Genomic DNA, 21078 nt, shown 5'->3' on the forward strand with positions numbered 1-21078 from the left:
AGTTGGTCTTCATTTATTTGTACTAGTGGATTATCTTGAGGTGGTGGGGGTAAATTATCAGTAATCTTTAAGCTCAGGGGACCACCAACCTTGCCTTTACCCTTATCTTTGTCCTTTTGATAGACTTTGATAGGCTTGGGGTTCTTGTACTCTTCCTACTTTTCCTTCTCCACAAGGAATATATCCCATCCATTTTGTGTTTCTTCGATTACCTCATTTACTCTTCCTGCCATTAGTGCAATATGCCGGTGTGCAGTAGAGAATATTGACCGGTTGGCTTCTGCAATTAAGTCATCTATTTCTTTTGGTGAGTTTACTGGGTAAACTGCAAGTAATTTTTTAACTTTAATTTTCTTATCAAGCTCTGCAACAGTTTGTCTTCTTGCTTCTAGTCTCTTGAATAGTTCATCTACTAGTTCATCTACCACTTGCATTAAGAACTTATTATAGATATCCAGGTGTAAAATGACAAGTGTTTTCAACCTGTTCGTTATCATCTGTTGATAGTGAGTCATACAATTTATTGATGTTTTTGAGTTTTCCTTCTTCTATGATCTCATCTAACAGTCTGTCAATCGGAGCAATGTTTTGTTGAGTCTTTTTCTTCTTAGGTGTTAGCTTTTTCTTTGGGGTTGTCTTCTTTACCGGAGACCTCACTGCCTGTTGTTTTTGTCTAGTTCTTCTAGGCAAGGGTGTGGATGTCAATGAAGGATCCCTTTTCCTTACAACTCTTTGAAATGGTGTAGGCATATCACTTTCAGAAGAGGTAGCTACCGGTGAAAGGTGAGTTTCAGGTTGTAATGCTTCCAACTCATCTTCAGTGATGTCGGTTTGTTTTAGTACATCTTCTTTGATAGCCTTTTCCTGCCTTGAGCCTCTTCTCACAGTTGCGTCAACTTTCTTTACTGTCTTCTTAGATTGAATTTGGCTTTCAATGGTCTCAGCACTACTGAATTCTTCTTCCTTGGGTGCTTCCAGAAGGTCTTTTGCATAGGTTTCAATGATGTGATCATCGGTCTCATAACCCATCTCAGTAACCCAAATTGTTCTTGGGATAACTGCTTCCATCCAGATCTCATCTTTCTTGATCACAAAAAATATTTCATCCTTGTATTTATCCACAATTTTTTGTGATAGTCTGATTCTTTTGTTCATTCTGGCCTTTAGTGCTTGAAAATACTCATTGATATTCTTTTCCTTGTTTTCACCCATGTTGTTGAATAGGTCTGATAATTATTTCCCTACTGGTATGTCAAATCCAAGGTTCTTGTTGCCTATGTCGGGCACCTATTTGGTTATGTGTAGCATTAAGCATACAAGTAAATTACCAAATCTAAAAGTCCCTTTCTTATCCTTCTTGATTTTTCCTAAATTATCAATCAACTCATCCTTTAGCCATTCACATACATCAATTTTCACATTATCTTTAACCATGTCATGTGCACTTTTTATGCATAAACTAGAAACTGAGTTCATTCTATTTGCATGAGTTGTTTTGTATCCTAAAATCATGCTAACAAATCTCACATTTATGTCAGTCACATCATTAACCCTTAGAGACCTTCTGTCGGATGTTGCACCAGTTAAGTTCATTACCAAGTCATTTGAGACCTTCTTTGTTTTGTCTAGTCTGCTACCGGTGGAGGGTAACCCTGTTACAGCTTTCACAGCTTCCTTGGTAATTTTTTGAATCGAATCTAACCAAAAGAATTCACCATGTACCCTGCTCAATACTATCCTAATAACATCCTTGGAAAAATATGGGATGCTGAGAATTTCTGTGAATCCTAGGGTTTCAATAATTTGGTGTTCAGGTTTTACTTTACCGGAATCATCACAGATAATAGATTTGTACATGTTTTTTATTTCTTCATCACCTAGTTCTTCTATATGGCAATAGATATAAATTCTAGGGTCTTCTTCATAAACAACTCCTTTGGAAATTTGGGAGAATGCACCAACATTGTCATCCTTTTTAGCTATCTCAGGAACTAGCAGAAATATGTGCCTAAGGTGTTTGATTACCTCGACTATAGTAGGGTTTTCTATGAATTTAGGTGCAAAGGAGGATGCCATGATTATAAATGCATTTTTCTGCCTTGGGCAGGATTGATTGTTGAAGTACTTTACCTCTTTGCTCGAAATGCCTTAGCTCTGGAAATTTCGCACTCTTTGAATGTTTGAATGCTTGATGAAGTAAAATGGAGCCAAAATCACAAATTTATAATGTAAATTTTTCATCTACCACATTTAATGCATGTCGGTTAAGTAATCACTAAACTTTGTCTGCCAGTATAGAAGTAATTTTTCAACTTCTCATCATCAACCGAGGGAATAATAGCATATGTCTCATTTGATTTGCCAAACCCTCAAAGAAAATTTCTTCAATTTGATGAAGAGCTTCCTACCGATGGAGTACTACTACTCTATTCTACTGGTGGAGTGTTGATTGGTTCTACTAGTGGAGGAGTATTTCCAACATTATTTAGGTCTAACTTTCTAATCCATTATTTTGAGAATTCTTGCTTAACCTCTTCAACCTTTTCTTTTCCTTTCAAACTAGAAATTTTTTTGTCTGTCGATGATCCTTTACTTCTGCAGAATTTTGCAATATGTCCAATCTTGTTACATGCATACCAAGTCACATTATTCTTCTGAATAGCTTTCCCATAACCTATGCTGGTTTGTGTTCTACATTGATTAGATAGGTGTCCAAATCATCCACAAACATAACATCTCACATTCATTCTGCAATTTTCAGGGTTATGACCAACTTTGTTGCATTTTGAACATTGACTGGTGGGTGTGTTGATATTTTGATAATTTCTAAATCTACATTGATTTTCTCTATGACCGTACTTATTACAGTTAAAGCATTTTCCATTAAATTTGTAAGCAGTAGGTTGTCTTACCAGTTTGCTATGATCCTGTGTGTTTGCAGTACCGGAGCTTTCTCTTGCCTCAAAGCCAATTTCATAAGTGTCACCATTTGGTTTTTGAATCTTCAACAAGTCACCAAGTTCTTCTGAGCTTTTCTTGAATTTTTCTTTGTGTTGATTTGCAATATCCAGTTCTCTTTCTAAGATCTCTTTCTGTCTCATTAGTTCATTGGAGTCATTCTATGTATGCATCAGATCTGTCTTCAACAAATCATTTTCATAGCTAAGTCTTGTGTTCTCATTTGCTGCATCACTTAGTCTTTTAGTCAAATCTTCTTCATTCTTCTTCCTATCTTCAATTTCCTTATAGAATCTCATTGTCATATCTTGCATTTCATTCCTTGTTGTTATGTTCTCTAGCTTTAGCTTGTTTATCATATCATTAAGAGTTTCTTTTTCATCATCCTCAATTTGCATTTTTTCACAGAGTTTTCTTCTCTTGTTTCTTGCAATGGTAAGATTTTCTTGAAGTGCTTGAATAATTTCCTGAGCTACTTTTAGATCATCTTCAAGTTTGATATTTTTCAATTTTTCTGTATCAAAATCTGAGAGAGCTGCTTCTAGTTGCTTCATCAGATTTTCCATCTCTACCAGTGTCAAGATCTTCCTCAAGTTGTTAGGCTTTTGAAAATAGAGAACCAAGCTCTGATACCAATTGTTAGGATTCCCACAGATACTGAGAGGGGGGGGGTGAATCAATATCTAACCGATATATAAAATTTCTTAACTTAAAACATGTAGAACATATTAGAACAGTGTATCGGTAAACAAGAAGTAATGCAATAAATAGAGATAAAAGCAACCACATGAAAAACACACCATAACACAAAGATTTAACAAGGAAACTCGGTGTGGGAAAAACCTTGGTGGGATTTGTGACCCACAATATTCACTTATTGGCCAATAAGAGAATATTACTGCTACAAGAGGGGCCTACACATGTAGGAAGGCCAAGTGCCTAGAGCTCACTGCTCAATAACAGAATGGGAAGTCTCACTGACTTACAAAATGGATTATATAAATCCAATGTCTTGTACTACTTCAGAATAGCATCTATAATGCCAGATCCAGTACCGATTTCTGCTCTGCTTCTTACATAAACCCTTAACCTATAATTCGCATAATAGGTCTGCCTCATTTCGCCTAATTACATTCTATCATCCTTCTCTAAATATTCTACAATGATCTTTTATATATATGAGTCATTTTACAATGTTGCCAAGTCATCTTATAAAGATTTTACAATAATAAACAAAATATATTACAACAAAAATCGTGTCAGCCTCTATGTTGGTATGCTTCCTTTCACTACCAGTGTCAGTGGTATGAGTGCCGGTGTAGAGTCTGATCTTGCTAGTGCCTCTGGAATGTCTTGTCGGTGTCATAGGATTGTAAGGTTGCCATCAATGACAAAACCTTCAATCACCTACAATGTCTCATTGGAGTGTGCATATGCCAAAATATTTTGGGTCTAGTATTATCTAGGTTATGGACCGGTTCATGTAATGTGTTGGAGGATATTCCTGATGCATTACTAACAGGATTTAATGATTGGTTTACATTATTTTTTGCCTAAGATGACTTGGTTGATCATTGGATTGTGGGTTTATGTTATGAATTAATTGTATTATCTTTTAGGTGGCCAACCTAATTGTTTAGGTCTCAGGTTGGTATAAATATGATGTAAGATCTCTTTGTAGATCATGGGCATATGGGATTATGGATATAGGATTATCTGTGTGCGAATAATGTTGTAATCATATGCAGAGGTTTTGGTCGATCATAGGTGATCGAATTGGGTTTATGCAAGAGGTTTAAGGCCTCTGGTATTGAGCTTAACTGGAACTATACTCAAGCATAGGAGATGTTATCTTTGCAGTTCACTCTTCTTTCTAGATTGTAGTCTGGATTTATTTTGTAGTCAGTGAGGCTCATTTTGTGATGAGCAGTGAGCTCTAGGCTATTGGCCTTCCTGTATGTGTAGGCCCTCATTTTTTAATCACATACTTACTACAGAAGTATTATCTAACTATGGGTAGGCTTCTCACCATGGTTTTTCCCTTTACCGGGTTTTCCACTTACAAATCTTGGTGTCATGAGTTCTGGATGGATGGTAACTACTTTGTGATTTATGTTTATGCTTAATTGTTATATCAGTTATTCTGTTATTTGGTTTATGCATTCCGAGATTGAGTTTATGTATTCCAGTAATAAGGTTTTGAATGCTTAAAGTTTTGTAATTTGTTGACAACTGATTCATCTCCTCGCTCTCAGTTGTCCTTTGGTTATTTGAGTTGTCTAACAAAACCTATCCTTTGCAAGCTTTAGTAGATCAATGGCTTCTTCCTTAGAAATATTATGAGATAGACTTATGAATACATATTCTTGTATTCTCTCATCCTCAAGTGAAGTTGTATGTCTCCTTGCATCCAAAATTTCATACAATCTCTAGGGGATCATAGATGATAATTATATCAAGACCTTACTAAATCTATCCATATATTGTGCAATGACTTCTTCTACAACTCGTTGATCTTTATCCTCAAAATTATCATAATATATAGAAATATTTTTCAAATTTCCATCTTTCAAAATCTCATCAATTAATTGCTACAAAGTCATAGGAGGCATGATTTTATATGGGCCTTCAAGCTTACCAGACTTAAGAGCTTCATCTATCTCAGATTTCTTCTTGCGCACCCTTGTCCTTCCAGATGGCTCTCCTTGTGACTTATCTTTCTTGGCAAGAGGAGCATCATTGAATGTAGGTTTCCAGACTATTCTTGCATAGGTGGTGGTCTTCTTTACTTCCCTCACTTCTTCATCCGACTTTGTTTTCTCTTCTGCTATAACATATTGCCTTTTATATTTCTCCTTCTTCCTTTTCTCAACTCCACTGGTAGATGTTGTTGGTTTAGGATTGGGTGGAGGTATCGACTTCTTCACATCAGAGGTAGATGCAGATTTCTTAGGTTTGGCCTTAGACTATTTCGAAGGTGAAGATGTAGTTTAGGTTGTGGCTTCACCATATCCTCTTCCTTCAATATATTCTATTTGCTAGCCCTATGCACAACTTCTTTTCTAATCCCCATTTGCTCTGCAACCATTTCAACTTCTTTCCTTATTTTCCTTTTCCTTGCTAGTTCAGTCAATTTCTTGTGTAAGTCCATATCCTTCTCCTTAAATGTGCCAAATTTTTGCTCTCTCTAGTCTGCCGATTGCATCAACATGTGTTGAGAATATGCATCAAGTGTGTCAACATCAACCTCATACCCCATGGGCATGATCCACACAGTTCTCGACTCAACTGCCTCTATCAGACATTGATCCTTGTCCACCATAAAATAGATAGTTTTCTCATATTTCACTACTATAGTCTTAGGAATTCTCTCTATGTCTTTCATAGTGGCTTGGAAGTTCTTTAAATATCCCCATAAGACAAATATTCTCATTACATTATCACCTATGCCCAACAATCCTTCCTTAATTTGCATAGCCATTGGTTTTTCATAAGCCCATTGGAATTTTCCTATACCAGGGATCACATTCATGAAGTATAATGCTAAATAGACAATAAGGGATCCAAACTTGAGGGTATGTTTCTTATCTTGCTTTATCTTATTTGAGTTGCTCATCATTTCACTTAGGAGTACTGAACAAATATCATACCTTTTATCATCCTTGAGCATCTGATATGCAATGAATATAACAATACCGGAGACTAATTTATGTCTGCTGGATTGATATACCTTACATCCCACCACCATTGAGGAAAATCTTACATCATGCTCAACTATGTCATTGATTGTCATCAACTGGTTGTCATATTGGGAACTAGTAACAATTGCCACAGTGGTATTCTATACTTTCCTCAAACTAGGAATCTCACTAGTTGCACTCAATAATGTGACTACTTCAATGGCCTTCTTTGTAATCTTATGAGGTTTGTCTAGCCATATTAACTCATCATGAACCCTTCTTAGAATGCACGAGACCCATTTCGCTTCATCAAATAGCAAAAAATGGATAAATTGTGTGGAACCCTTGTCATGAAGAATCTTGCATTCCGACTTCAGATTTACCAGACTATCTGCCATTTTCTTGTTATAAAGTGTAAGCATGTCTGCATTACCAAGTTATTCAATATCACAGTGAATGTCTACCCTGATATCTTCAAAGTGAAGAACACTGTACAAGATTGAAGAAAATGCTCCTTCCGGATCATCTTCAATAGATTTGAAAGGATGTTTTTTAAAAACAGACCTTTCTCTTTCAAAAATTTCAACTACCAGAGGTATAGAAATACTGGATGTAGATTCCATTGATGAATTTAGGGTTTAAAAAGATAGATCATGAATGGATAAATACCTCTTGATTCACAACTAGGTGTAGGAAATCATTAAATGATCGCTTCAAGCTCGATTTTTGTTGTCTAATCTCTTTCACTTTGCTACTTTGCTCTTTTCTCTCATTTACATTGTGAAGAATAAACTTTTGAAATGCCTTTTTAACCTTTGAAAACCTAATTTTGAGTTGTAATAAATGCTCATCCTTAAAGCTTCCGGTTATCTTACTTTTCATGAAATCACCTACCGAAGTCTCAAATCCTCATGAAATCTTCCAGATATTAACAACATGCTTGATCTAGATCTTCTACAACCTTTTGAAACCAGTTATAGATCTCCGAAGAGGGGGTTATATTGATCTGCATGAAAAACTCCCCCTAAGTCCAAAAATTCCTAGTTATCAGATGAGGTTCCATCACTGGATTCAAGTGTGGAGTCATTCTGCACATTTGAATCTTCTTTCTTCACTCACATCTTCTTATGTTGATCTTTGATTTCATCTACGTTCTTGGCTTTTCCTTTTTCATCTGATTTGTTCTTGTTCACTATTGCATTCTTTCTTCTACAATGTCTTTCTATATGACCTACTTTGTTACATTCATGGCAAACAACATTCCTCTGCATAGGCCTAAAGTTCTTTTGATTTGGACTCATCCTGTATTGGTTAGAAAGATGTCCAAACATTCCACAAGCATTTCATCTCTTATTCTAAAAGTGATTTATCACTGTTCTACACATGTTTGACTTGTGACCAAAGTTGTTGCATTTGAAATATTGACCAGTAAAGGTAGGACCATTGTTCATATTATTCATCATCCCATTATTCATCCTACTTCTGCATTGACTTGCCATATGACCAAATTTACCACAAGTAAAACATTTACCATTGAATTTATAGGCATTAGGTTGTCTTACCCGAGGTTTCTTGTTCTGTTTACGATTAGATTTTGCATTGCTCTGTCTAGAACCAGAGGATTCTCCTTTTTCAAATCCAAGTCCACACTTATATTTCCCACATATCTGAATTTTCAGCATCTCATCCAACTAGGTTGAACTAGCTTTGAATTTTTCTTTGTACTCATTAGTAGTAGTCAGCTTATCTCTCAGAATTATGATCTGCCTTTCAAGTTCTTGTACATCATTATTTGTTTGCACCAATTCAATCTTCAATTGATCATTCTCATATGTCAATTTAGAGAATTCATCAAATCTATCCTTTAGTGATTGAGTCAAGGTTTCCTCATTCTTCTTTGGTCTTCAATCTCCTTAGTTAGCTTCATTACAATAGATTGTATTTCATTCTTCAAAACAACATTCTCCCTAGCTAGCTTCTCACTTTCTTCTATCTTGTCTTGTAGGGCTTGATTGTCAATACTTTGTTCTTCTTTCTTCTACAAATTTCCCATCATCTCCTTTCTCTTTTCTCTATAGGTGTTCAATTGATCTTTCAATGTTTCAATGAATTCTTCATCTACACTCAAATTTATTTTCAGACTATTCCTTTTTTTCATCATTTTATCAAGATCTTCAAGTGCCACAGTAAGTTGTTTCTGCAAACTGGAGTCCATTGATTCAATCTTCTGAATCTTCCTCAAGCTATTAGGCTTCCTTGGAGGAACTAGGATCTGATACCAATTGCTGGAATCAATGAACACTGAGAGGGAGGGTGAATCAGATTTTGGTAGTTCACAAATTTATTAAGTTGATTATTCCACCACCTTACACAAATAACTGAAAGCAAAGTGTAGAAATAAAACCCAAATAAGCATACAACCATAACACCAATATTTTACGTGGAAACTCAAAAAGGAAAAAAACATAGTGGGATTTGAACCCACAATATTATTATACTATGGCCAATAGTTGAATAATATTACATGAGGGGAATTCACATGCATTCAAGAACACTGCCTAGAGCTCACTACTCAATTACAAAAGGGCTACAACCCAAAGGAAGGTTCACTACCTTATAGGGTAATACAAAAAGATTACAATGAGTAATGAACTGAAGAAAAAAATCTAACTATGCCAAATGATTTTTCTGGTTAGGCACAAAGTGATCCGCTATTGTTGTTATGATAAATTGCTATGTTCTGCTTTGCTACTAATTACTGGATCAACAAAACTTAAGGTACGTACTTGAAACTACACTCAATCTTTCCCAAAATAATTTCACCTATCATATCATCACCCAAAAATATTAACCAAGTCGGTCTTATATATCCACACCACCAAAATTGATCTCTCACAAGTCGTCTTCTCAAAATATCAAAATATAAAATGTGTAGCTAAAAGTCAGCTCAAATCTTCAAAAAACCATATTTCAAATCCAAAACATATGATCGCATTCTTCCCATAAGATGGTTCAATTACCTCAAACTTACCAGCAACCACCAAAATCACCTCAAATAATCCGGTCCACACATTACACCACCAATTATGGAGATAACCTTGTTTTACTGCTCTACTAGATACCGAACCTTCTAACATACTCAAGAAACAATCTCGGAGGATAGGATTGCGTGATAATCTACTTCTTATACTCAATCAACTTAAGTCGGATCACTGAAACCAAAAATACATCACTAGAAATGAGAAATGCTCACCAAAAATGTACATTGAGTATCACCGACAAACTTACTCAAGACATCCGAATATCCCAAACTTCATACTAGATAAAGTCTATAGACACCTAAAATTAATATTTAATTAATTTAATCCTATCAACATAATTAATTGACTTAATTATGTTATCCTCATTCCTCACATAATCAATTAAAACTAATTTAATTAATTTTATCACTGTCCAATAATTAATTTATCGAATAAATTAATTATTCCCCTATTCTTCTAAAGTCCCCTCCAATAATTATTTCTTCTAAACCCACTTAGTTAATTAATTCTAATTAATTAACCTAGTCATGTGATTCCTACAAATCACTTTTCCTAATCCCACTCAACCTAATTAATCCTTCTAGAATCTCTCATAATCATGCTTATCATTATCCCTCAATTTTTAATTCCCACTCATGTCACATCAACATTGAGTCTCTCAAAGAAATTCAAATTTCTTTGAATCCTTCTATGCATCCTTATTTTGGAATTTTTAATTCCTCATATTTGAAATTCAAATTTCTCCCCCCTTTTTTCCAAGGAATTTTATATTCCTATTTATTTTCCCAGTGCACCCTTGATCCATGCCTTCTATCTAAAAATCAATCTCAACCCTTCATAATCAAATCAATCTTGGCCCTCCACTGGCCTTCTCCAATCTATGAATTGGAGCCTATTCTCCTCATAAATCATCCACTTCTCATGCATTGTTATGCTACCTATTTCTTCTCTCATCCTCTATCAAATCCATCCATCCTTAATCTTTCAATCCAAATCCAATCCATCAATCTATCTTGTTGAGCACAAAGGAGATCAATCCACATCCAAATCAAGCAAGCAACACATCAAGTGGAGCATCAAGGGAGCATCCTCATCATCCACTTCATTAAGCTCAATCCAAAGGAGAAGGTAAAATAGCAAGGTAAAAATGGTCTCTTGATGTTTCAGCATTTTCATGTTTATTTCATTGTGTTTTTTATCATTTGACCTTCCATCCCGTTTTCCCCTCTTCACTAACTTGCAATATCAAAATCCAAGAAAGTTGTGCTCAAGTCATCATGGTTTAATTATACCATCGATGTTTGCACTTACTTCCCACATTTTAAAAAGCTCAATGATGACAAAACGTAATAACCTAGTGAATGGTCTGGTTGTAGCTTTGCATTTAGCTTGCATTTCATTCTTGCATGGGATCCAAGGTTAAATCTATCATAGGAGTCATCAACGTATCATCATAAGTGTACACGCAATCAAACTGATAACTCATCTCTCTCCATATATTGTTGACCTAGCGAAAATCTTATATTACCACCCTCCACAAAACCAACATCAGCATATCTAAATCTTCCTGCAACTTGATATCAACAAGTTGTCAGTTCTTTATCCAATCAACCTTATCAATTCTATCAATCGATCACATCTCATTTATTCTATCATGTCTTATACAGGATGTATCTTTCTTGAAACCAGACTTTCTGATCAAGTCTTAAACAGGATATATCGTTCCTGAAACCAAACGCTTTGATCATTTTTGTCTTATACAGGAGGTGTCATTCCTGAAACCAAACTGAATCTTGATATTATCAATCTAATCAATCAAGCTTTATCAATAATCAAAAACCACATCACCATAATCGTAGAAGTCGCATTTTCATCAACCACAGTTGCAGATATCAAATCATTTCTAATCGGGATACCAATTTCGCAAAAAATTCACAAACTCCAAAGGTCAATTATCTCAATTGATCTCTCGAGGGGCATCATCATATCGCAATTTATCAATCAATAGCTGGGGCATCCTGTCGAACCAATATCATCATCAAAATGAGATTATTCTTTGAATCAACGTGTCATCACCTAAAAATGTATACACCTAAAAATGGTCTGAAGATAATTAATTAAATAAGAAATTATTTAATTAATCCCCCTTCCTAATTTAATTGAATTCATTAGGAAATTTGTTTAAATCCTCCCTTTCATCTACTTATTAATAAATCTAAGGATTCATTTAATAGGTTCATTTTAATAGTCCCCTTTGATTAATTAATTCAAATTAATATATCCTCCCCCCATTTTCAATCAATTCTTCTAATCCTCAAATTAATTAAAACAAATCAATTTATGAGTTGTTGAGAATTAATTAGTCTTTTCCTATTATTTGAATTTTTAAATTCAAATTACCCACATGCCTCCTAATTTCTAACCACCTAACCTAACCATCCCTCTAACCTAACACATTCCACCTAACCTTGGGTTTGCCTAACCCTATCCTATCTTGCACTCTAACCTCCTTATCCTAACCTCCTATGGTGTGGATATTTTCTTCTTAAGACACATGGCACTTTGGCCGCATGTTTCCTCTCTTAGACACTTCCTCTTTTATGAGAAAAGCTCCTTGACACTTGTCACCACAGAGATGGCAAGTGTCTCTTCCTCCAACCTCCTCCAATTTCACCCTTGATCTCTTCTGACTCAATCTTGACCGTTGATTCTTGCCACCTCACACCTGGCCTTGGAAATCCTATAAATATCCCCCATTTTGGAGCACAAAGGATCCCATCTCATTTTCATCTTATGCATTGTTATTATAGGTAGACCCCATCTCATTATCAATTTAGGCATTGTTACTATAGGCATATCATTTAAGCATTATTGTTATAGTCAATTGCATTAGCATTAATTTGATCATTTTCTAGCATAATTGTTGAATCATGTAGCTTAATCAATCTCTTTTCTATCTTAATTGCATCATCATCATAGCTCAATCATGCATATCATTAGCTTAATTAGTCTCTTGGATCAATCTAGCATAATCAACCTCATCTTTGCATATCATTATCATTTCAAATCCTCCATCTAGGTGTAGTCAAGTCATTGGGATTGCTTATCCAGATCTGAGATAAAATCCATACTCACATCTCTTTGGAGGCGATAGGTCGCTTTGTCATGGTTCATCTTTATTTGCTTATTATTTGCTAACCATGCTTGTAATGATCTATTGAGTGTTTGTGTTGCAGCTGCATGTATCACACTTCACAGGCATGACACATATCATCAAGGATTAGATAAGAATTCTACAAAAGAATGGACAAAAGAGGTTTCTGAAGATAAAAATGCAAAAAAAGAATTAGCTCAAATTAAAGAAATATTTGAAAAAGATTGTTGTTGCATGAATCCTCTAGAATTTTGGTAAGCAAAATGAGATGAATGTGAAAATAAGATAAGACCAGAATGCATGTCTATTACACCCCATGAGCCTACATATTTGTTGAGTCCCAATGAAGTTAAAAAAATGGACAAACATTTGAATGAGTTGCTAGAAGGCAATTTTATAAGGGCAAGTCTATTTCCTTGTATTGCATTTTTGGTAAATAAAAGAGCTTAAAGGGAAAGGGGTAAAAAGAGATTTTGTATAAATTATAAACCTCTTAATGACATTATTCTACCATATATTTATCCCATACCATTCAGTACAAATTTTATCGGGCAAGAAACAAATAAATATTTTTTTTTTCAAATTTTGGTTGTAAATTTGGATTCTAGCATATTAAGGTTAAAGAATAAGACATGTATAAAAGGTCATTCTTAGTACAACAAGGTTTGTTTGAATGGAATGTCATGGCATTTGGTTTGTGCACGACACTTGCATACTTTCAAAGAATGGTGGATCAAGCTCTTAGACATTTGCAAGATTTTTGTGTTGTTTATATTGACAATATTATTCTTATCTGATAATGTCACTAATCATACTGAACATTTGAAGCAATTAAATGCAACAAGAAAGAAAAATGGGATCTGTCTATCAACTAAGAAAATGATGATTGACTAGACAAAAATTGATTTTCTTGGATTGCATCTTGATAAAGGAAAGATCAAGCAACAACATGTTCTAAAAAGAATCCAAGAATTTTTAAATGTGTTGACATCTAAGAAACAAATTCAAATGGATATCTAATGCAAATCCAACCATGAGGGTTGGAAATAACCAAAGAAGTTAATTTAACATGATCACATTATAACACGATCACCTTATAACATGCATGTGTTTTGAAGAAGCAACAACTCTTCTCTCTCTACTTCCTTATATCTCACACTCTTTCTCTTCGTCGAACTACTTCCTTAAAGACAATCAATCTCTTCTTTGATCAAAAGATATTCCAAAAGAACATTATTTAACCAAAGAGAAGCAATTATCGACAAGGCCATGGAAAGGGAAAATGGAAGGAAAGATTAGGCTAATGATACAAGAAGAAATGCTCATAGAAGATACACAAATATATTTAAGAATAGCTGAGAAATTAAAAAAAAAATTTAAAAATATTGTGCTCTACCCATAAGATGTGCATGCTTGTAAACTCATGTAGGGTCTTTGAACTTCAATGCTGCCAATATAAAAAAACTATACCAAAAAAAAAAAATCATGAAGAAAATCCTATTTACAAGCATAGAAGAGGTCATGCTCTAGTTCTTTTTCTAAGCTAATGATTGAAGGAAGTTCAAAGTAGTATGGTGGTATTTGTATAATTTTTTCTTTCAAATGGAAAGAAAGATTGCATTAAATATTAAAAGGTTGAGTGAATAGGGTAGGTTTCACTTGGCATGCCAAGTAATGAGCCTTGAAAATCAAACAAAAGAAGAGAGATTTCAAGAAGAGAAGCATAAATCATAATAAAATGAAAAAGGAAATGCATAAATAGAAAGAACTCAAATCAAAATACTATACTTATTGACAAATGGATATGCTTTGCTTTGTAAACGGTAAAATATGTGTTGTTCACTTGATCAAAACATGCTCAAAATTAAAATGTGGAAATGATCTCATTTTATGTATTTGTATCGGATTGATGAATGAATAGGATTTGATTTTGAATGATGAGGTTATCCCATTAAAGGTGGAGTGATGTGGAGAGGTGGCAACTATTCTTAATTAGTTGATTCATGTATTTATTTAATTATTTTGATCAATGTGTTAATTAATTTTATTTGATTTATTTTCCAATTTGATTTGATGAATTGACTCTTCATGTTTTTTATTAAATTACTTGTATTGAAAGATATTTGATCAACATAGAGACAAATATGAATGTGAAGAAACTACTTACATTAATTTGTGAAATTATCCTTGGGACATTATTAGTCCCTATTACAATAGGGATAATATTTATTGAATATAGATTCGAAAATGAATATAGTAGCAAAACTGGCATTGGGGTGAGAGAGGCTCGAACTCTCGACCTCAGGATCACTCAAATTTAGCTATGAGACCTACGCGCTAGCCAACTGCGCCACCACCCCTATTCATAATTAAGTGGTGATAAAATCTTATTTTTTGAATTCGACGCAATAGAAATTGAACTCGAACCACTCATGACCGACATGCCTAGCTTATAGTTATCTTATGTTCCCTATCACAATCATTAAGGTTATAACGGCATACAAAACGGAATCTACGAAAACCTCAGCTAATACCAGTTTTTTATCAGAGCCAAGTTTCGATCTTGGGACCTGTGGGTTATGGGCCCACCACGCTTCCGCTGCGCCACTCTGATGAATTGATAATTGTTGGATTGGTCTAACATGGAATTTGTCTGAAGGCAGCAGGTTCTAAATGAAGAGAGCACCGTTGCAGTGACGATTTGTTTAGCAAACATCTAAAACAATAGTTTAGTTCTAGGACGATTTGTTTAGTGAAGGCAATAATAAAAAATAATCAACTTGTCTAAGCCCAGGTTCGAACTGGGGACCTTTAGTGTGTGAGACTAACGTGATAACCAACTACACCACCCAGACGCTTTCTTGCCTACAAAATCAAATACATAAATAAAATGTTAAAATATACTTACTATTATTGTTGTCCTCAACAGAAAAATAAAGTAAAATTCCCATTAGAATAACAATTACAGGATACCTTCCTGAGCATCACACAAGGCAAAGAAAAACAATGTGCCGTCCTCAATATTCTGTGTGCGTTTAGGCTAGTTGTCTTTTAAAATCTACAGTAAGGACCCTCGAAGATGATAATTCGTATGCGTTTGTAGTCCAACGGTTAGGATAATTGCCTTCCAAGCAATAGACCCGGGTTCGACTCCCGGCAAACGCACAAGATTTTTTATGGAAACTCATGCTATAATATTTTTTATTTTTTGATAAATGTCATTTCTTCACATTCAGAAATTAAACTACCAAAAGGTGTTCCGTTGCCGGGACTCGAACCCGGGTCTCTCGGGTGAGAGCCGAGTATCCTAACCAACTAGACTACAACGGATTGCTGGTTTGATGGTGCTCCAGTTAGATCCATTTTACTTCCTAACTTTGGACTGACATTCAATCGTGTCTGAAATTTATCATGCATGTATCTTTTTCTTCATAGGTTTATTCTTTTCTATTCTTTTCTTTCTCTTCTAGACACTTTCAAGTTCAACGTATTCATATTGTCTCATCCATCCTTCCTATCGATAGTGATAGTGTTAGTGATGTGCTTAAGATAGTGGTGTTCTCATTCATTTCATTAATCTTATGATAAATCTACTGTGATACAAGAGGTGAAATAAATTATCTTTTATTCTTATACTCATGGATGATATTTCATGCGATAGTGTTACATTGTAACATCTTAATGTGCAACCCAAAAATTAGACCAACTCTTTAAAAATTAAGGTGAGCTATTAAGATGTTGGCATATCATACATTATTTTGCTAAAGTAAGATGATTGATCATATAAATATTTGTAGGGGAAGAGATTTAATTTTTTGACTAGCTCTACTAAGTTTAATTTGGACATTACAATATGTGCTAGCCTTAATAGATCTAGCACAACATGAAGCAGTCGATCCACTGTATTGGTGTTGCCAATGCAAACATGGTTTATCAACTAATTTTGATTCCTTGTACAACAAGTCCATGCGATCATCTACATGGATGAGCTCATCTAATGAAAACAGTATCATAAATAACCTGGAGGGCATAGAAGAATTGGGGCTTTGAAGCTTGTTCTATGAGCCTTGAAATTGATACCTCTCATAACTTCCAATTTAGGCATCAGAGATTTGAAATGTCGTCTGGGCTATGAGACTCATCAAGTGTGAATCGAATGTCACCACTCTTAGAGGCTTAGACAAATTTGACAATTATTGCAAGGAAAATCTACAATTCATGAGCTCTCCACCAAGTTAGCATACGATGGGTCCTACGCCCCTCGCATTTGTATTTGCTATATATAATAAATGCTTCTCATTGGTGGAGGACATAAGCATTTTGCAAATATCTTCTAAGTGATTAACCAAATATCTTCTAATCCTTTTATCCCCATATGTGTGTGTGTGTGTGTGTGCGTGTGGTCACATAAATCTGTCCATTTTAATTAAATGAATATTTCGTATTTATTTGATTAAAAATCCACTAGCCTTCAGTTAATTAAATTAATATTTAATTAATTCATCTTCAAACATTCTCCTATTAATTAAATAAATTATTCAATTTATTTTAATTAATTCATTAAACCAATTTCACAATCAATTAAATGAATAAATTCTATTTATTCAATTTATTCAATTTAATCATCTTTCCTCTTTTAATAAATTAAATAAAACATTTATTTAAATCGTAAATCCCCCCCAATTGCATTTTCCTACAAATGCAAGTTGCAACCACAAATTGAAATAAATGTATTTTTATTTTAATAAAATCTTATTTTCCCTCACCCAACAAACCCACTTGCACTCCTAAAACCCCCTTCTAGATTCTTCTAAACCCTTCCTAATTAACCTAATCCATCCCTTAATTATTGTCACATTCCTAAGCAACTTGGAGTCATTTCCCAAAGACTTCAAAGTATTTGAAAAGCATTTAATACTTTGTGTGTTCAACAAGCTAACCTCTAAAGTCTTTCAAACCATTAATGGCTCTTACATGACCATTTATGGTTAACCCCTAACTCAACCCTCATGTGGCTCATGTGTCTCCTCAAGCATTTATTGCTTTGACCATGGTTATCTCTTTAACCTTTGCACAAGAGTTTATCCATTGGATAAAAGCTTTATTCTTTGAATAAAGAATTTATTCACTCAACTCAACCTTGATCTTAACTCCCAAGTTAACTCTCAGGTCATGTCAAGCATTTAATGCTTATTCCCTCTCCTCTCAACCCCTCTCACGTTGACACTTGTCATCCTGGGATTGGGTTGAAAGCCATCACATGGATTGAATATCATTCAATCCTGACCCTTGTTGAGATTTTTCAATCTCAACCATCCATTGCTCCATTTTTCTTATAAATAGAGCCCATTTCTTCATAATCCAGATCTTGAAAATTTATATGCATTTAATCTAAAGTGAGTTTTAGAGAGCATTTAGCATAAATCACATATATTGTCATTTTGGACTAAAATAAATCTTAGTTCATTTTCATACCATGTCTAATTATTTTGTTTTACACTTGCATAGCATAGCTAAAACATTTCAATCTTGAACCTCCATAAGCATCCATAGTGCAAAAAGTTATTGAGAGCTACACTAATTTGGAACTTGGAGAGGAGAGGAACAAAGGAGAAGGAGCTAAGAGAATGTTAAAAGGCATTTGGAGATGTCTTGTGGTATTTACTTTCATAGTTAAATCCTTTATCATGTTCTTAGTGTCTCTTTTGATATACCTGCTTAGAGTAGTTTTTGGTTGATTAACACTAACAGTTTCTTGTGTTTTTGTGTGTTATACGACCACGGGTTTTAGTCTAACCATTGTCCATTTTGCAGTGCATCAAAATATATATATATATATATATATATATATATATATATATATATATATATATATTGGTTTGTAATAATGAGATTTATATTAATATATTAGAAATCTACAGATTGCATATCCAGTTTGTCGCCATCGTTCAAAATTCACTATTATCAAAAACACTAATCTTTCTCATAGACCAATCATTTCTAAAACTACTAAAAAATCCAATTCTATTCCATTATTTCTTATATATTTTCCCATAATAAACTAAAACTATATAAACATCTACATTTTCACAAAAAACTATTCATCAATAATCCAAGGCCATCAACTCCTATACAAAAAGTTTTTTTTAACCAAATTACCCAAAATACTAATCAACTTTCCATACAAACCAACAAAAACTATTATTTTTTCCTCACGGTTTTCAACAGTCCATTAACCCAATGGTCCTTGAGTTTGAACCCAAACTCCTTCTCCTTGGACCTGCATCTACCATCTTCTTTCCCTTTGTGTGCTCACACTCCTTTTCATGAATGAATAATTTTAGAGATTCCCACCTAATATAGGCTTCAGCCCTTCACTCATATTTGTTCATCCCTTTCGGGCATCAGATGAAGGGCAGCAGTTGTTGTGGTGTCTCCTCCTTCGAACCATGATCCCCGTTTAGACGAAGGAAGCCAAGACCCACCATGAAACGTCCAAGCACCAACTATAGCCCATAGAACCATTCATCATCCACACACCCTTTCACCACCCACTCCACTTCTTCCTTATTTCCCACCTCAAGTCCACATGCCACCAACATTGAAACAATGTCAATGTTAGTTTTGTACCTATGTCTTGTATTTAGGAACTCGCCGAAGAGTACTTCCAAAATATGCAAAAAAATCTCCTCTTCAAACTTAAACAAAACTTTCAACCTCTTCTCTAAAATCCACCCCATGAAGGCTAGTTGTTGTCTTAGAGCATGATGAGAGAGAAAGTAGCCTCCATTATTTTGGAAAATCACCACATGTTTCCTCAACTGATCTCCACCTTGCAACCTTTGCGGGATTTTAAAAACTTCCCAAGCCAACCCTCATCACATCTTACTACCACCTTGCCAAATCATAAATGCTCTATGGAGATGGTGGCATACTTTTACACACTCAATCCAAGATCAAGATCCCTGAAAACCTCAATTGGACTCCTCCCTTCATCATTCAATGAAAGCACCTAATTCAACAACTTGTATGTCAACTCATTTCTTGAGCATACCACAAGATTGACTTCATAGTCCTCAAAAGTTTCTAAAATGGATTTGGCGATGGATATGAATTTTATTTAATTTTCACACATGAATTTCCCCTTTATGTATAGCATTGATTATTATTTGTGAATCATCCTCAAGGTGAATCTTTTGTAACTCTAGATTTTTTGCCATTTTCAGAGCCTCTATCATGACTTGTGCTTTGGCTTCGATAATTTTACTTTCCATCAAAGTGAGGCCTCTCCCAACAAGAGGGTATTATCATCAAACTAAATATGAGATAAATAATCCACTCCTTGAGCTACTCTAACATCTTTCCATCTACCATCCATCCTTTTCCTCATAATCGACCTTCCCGGGGCCTCTACCATAATGATGAAAAGAAAGGGGGATAGGGGATCCCCTTGCCACAAACCCTTTGAAGATTCAAAAAATCCTTGGGGTCTGTCATTCACCAAAACTAAAAATTTGGGGCTACTAATACAATTTTTAATCCAATTCACCCATTCTAGGCACTATCCAAACTACTCAGGTACCTTCAGACTTGAAAATATATATTGACTTGGTCATAAGCTTTTTTAATATCAATTTTAACCAACATCCTCTTCATCCTAGCAAGGTCCATAGAATGGATAGCTTCATACACAATAATAATCCCCTCCACAATATATCTTCTCGAAGAGAAACCACTCTGCTCTTTTGAAATAACTAAATTGAGAGTGATTATTTTGTCTATTCACAACAACTTTAGAAACAATTTATATAGAACATTTCATAACAAAATTGGTCTAAAATCTTCAAAAGTTTCCATTGTTTCCTTCTTCGAAATGAGGGCAATAAAGGTATTATTAATCTTTAAGAACAAACCCGCCTCTTCTTGACTCCACTACATTCCAAATATCCTTATCCAATATATCCCAAAAAATCTAGTAAAAACTTGCTTGAAAACCATCTGGTCCTAGGGCCTTCTCCCCACCAAGAGAAAACAAAGCAAATTTGACTTCATCAATTTTCACAGGCTCCGTTAACATTATATTCTATTCTTCAATAACACACTTTGGGATTACATCCTATACCATCTCTAACCCTTTATTGTTCAAAGGGTTACTAAAGTATCTGACCACTTCATCATTAAATTCCTTCTATTTTCTAAGAATTAAGCCATTAGCATTTTTAATTGAAAAATATGTATTGCTACA

The 21078-nt window shown here is 34.6% G+C and overlaps 5 non-coding genes across 5 annotated transcripts; 1 reads left to right on the plus strand and 4 right to left on the minus strand.

Annotated features, from left to right (window-relative positions):
- Positions 1-15105: 15105 nt before the first annotated feature.
- TRNAM-CAU (transfer RNA methionine (anticodon CAU)) lies at positions 15106-15193 on the minus strand. The gene is given in 2 exon segments: positions 15106-15141; positions 15156-15193. It is a non-coding gene; the product is annotated as a tRNA-Met (tRNA).
- A 182-nt stretch (positions 15194-15375) lies between these two features.
- On the minus strand, positions 15376-15447 carry TRNAM-CAU (transfer RNA methionine (anticodon CAU)). The gene has a single exon. It is a non-coding gene; the product is annotated as a tRNA-Met (tRNA).
- A 167-nt stretch (positions 15448-15614) lies between these two features.
- On the minus strand, positions 15615-15688 carry TRNAV-CAC (transfer RNA valine (anticodon CAC)). Its single transcript has one exon. It is a non-coding gene; the product is annotated as a tRNA-Val (tRNA).
- A 238-nt stretch (positions 15689-15926) lies between these two features.
- TRNAG-UCC (transfer RNA glycine (anticodon UCC)) lies at positions 15927-15998 on the plus strand. Its single transcript has one exon. It is a non-coding gene; the product is annotated as a tRNA-Gly (tRNA).
- A 92-nt stretch (positions 15999-16090) lies between these two features.
- TRNAE-CUC (transfer RNA glutamic acid (anticodon CUC)) lies at positions 16091-16163 on the minus strand. The gene has a single exon. It is a non-coding gene; the product is annotated as a tRNA-Glu (tRNA).
- Between the last annotated feature and the right edge of the window lie 4915 nt (positions 16164-21078).

The sequence above is a fragment of the Cryptomeria japonica genome, chromosome 4 (genome assembly GCF_030272615.1).
Source record: "Cryptomeria japonica chromosome 4, Sugi_1.0, whole genome shotgun sequence".
Taxonomy (NCBI): domain Eukaryota; kingdom Viridiplantae; phylum Streptophyta; class Pinopsida; order Cupressales; family Cupressaceae; genus Cryptomeria; species Cryptomeria japonica.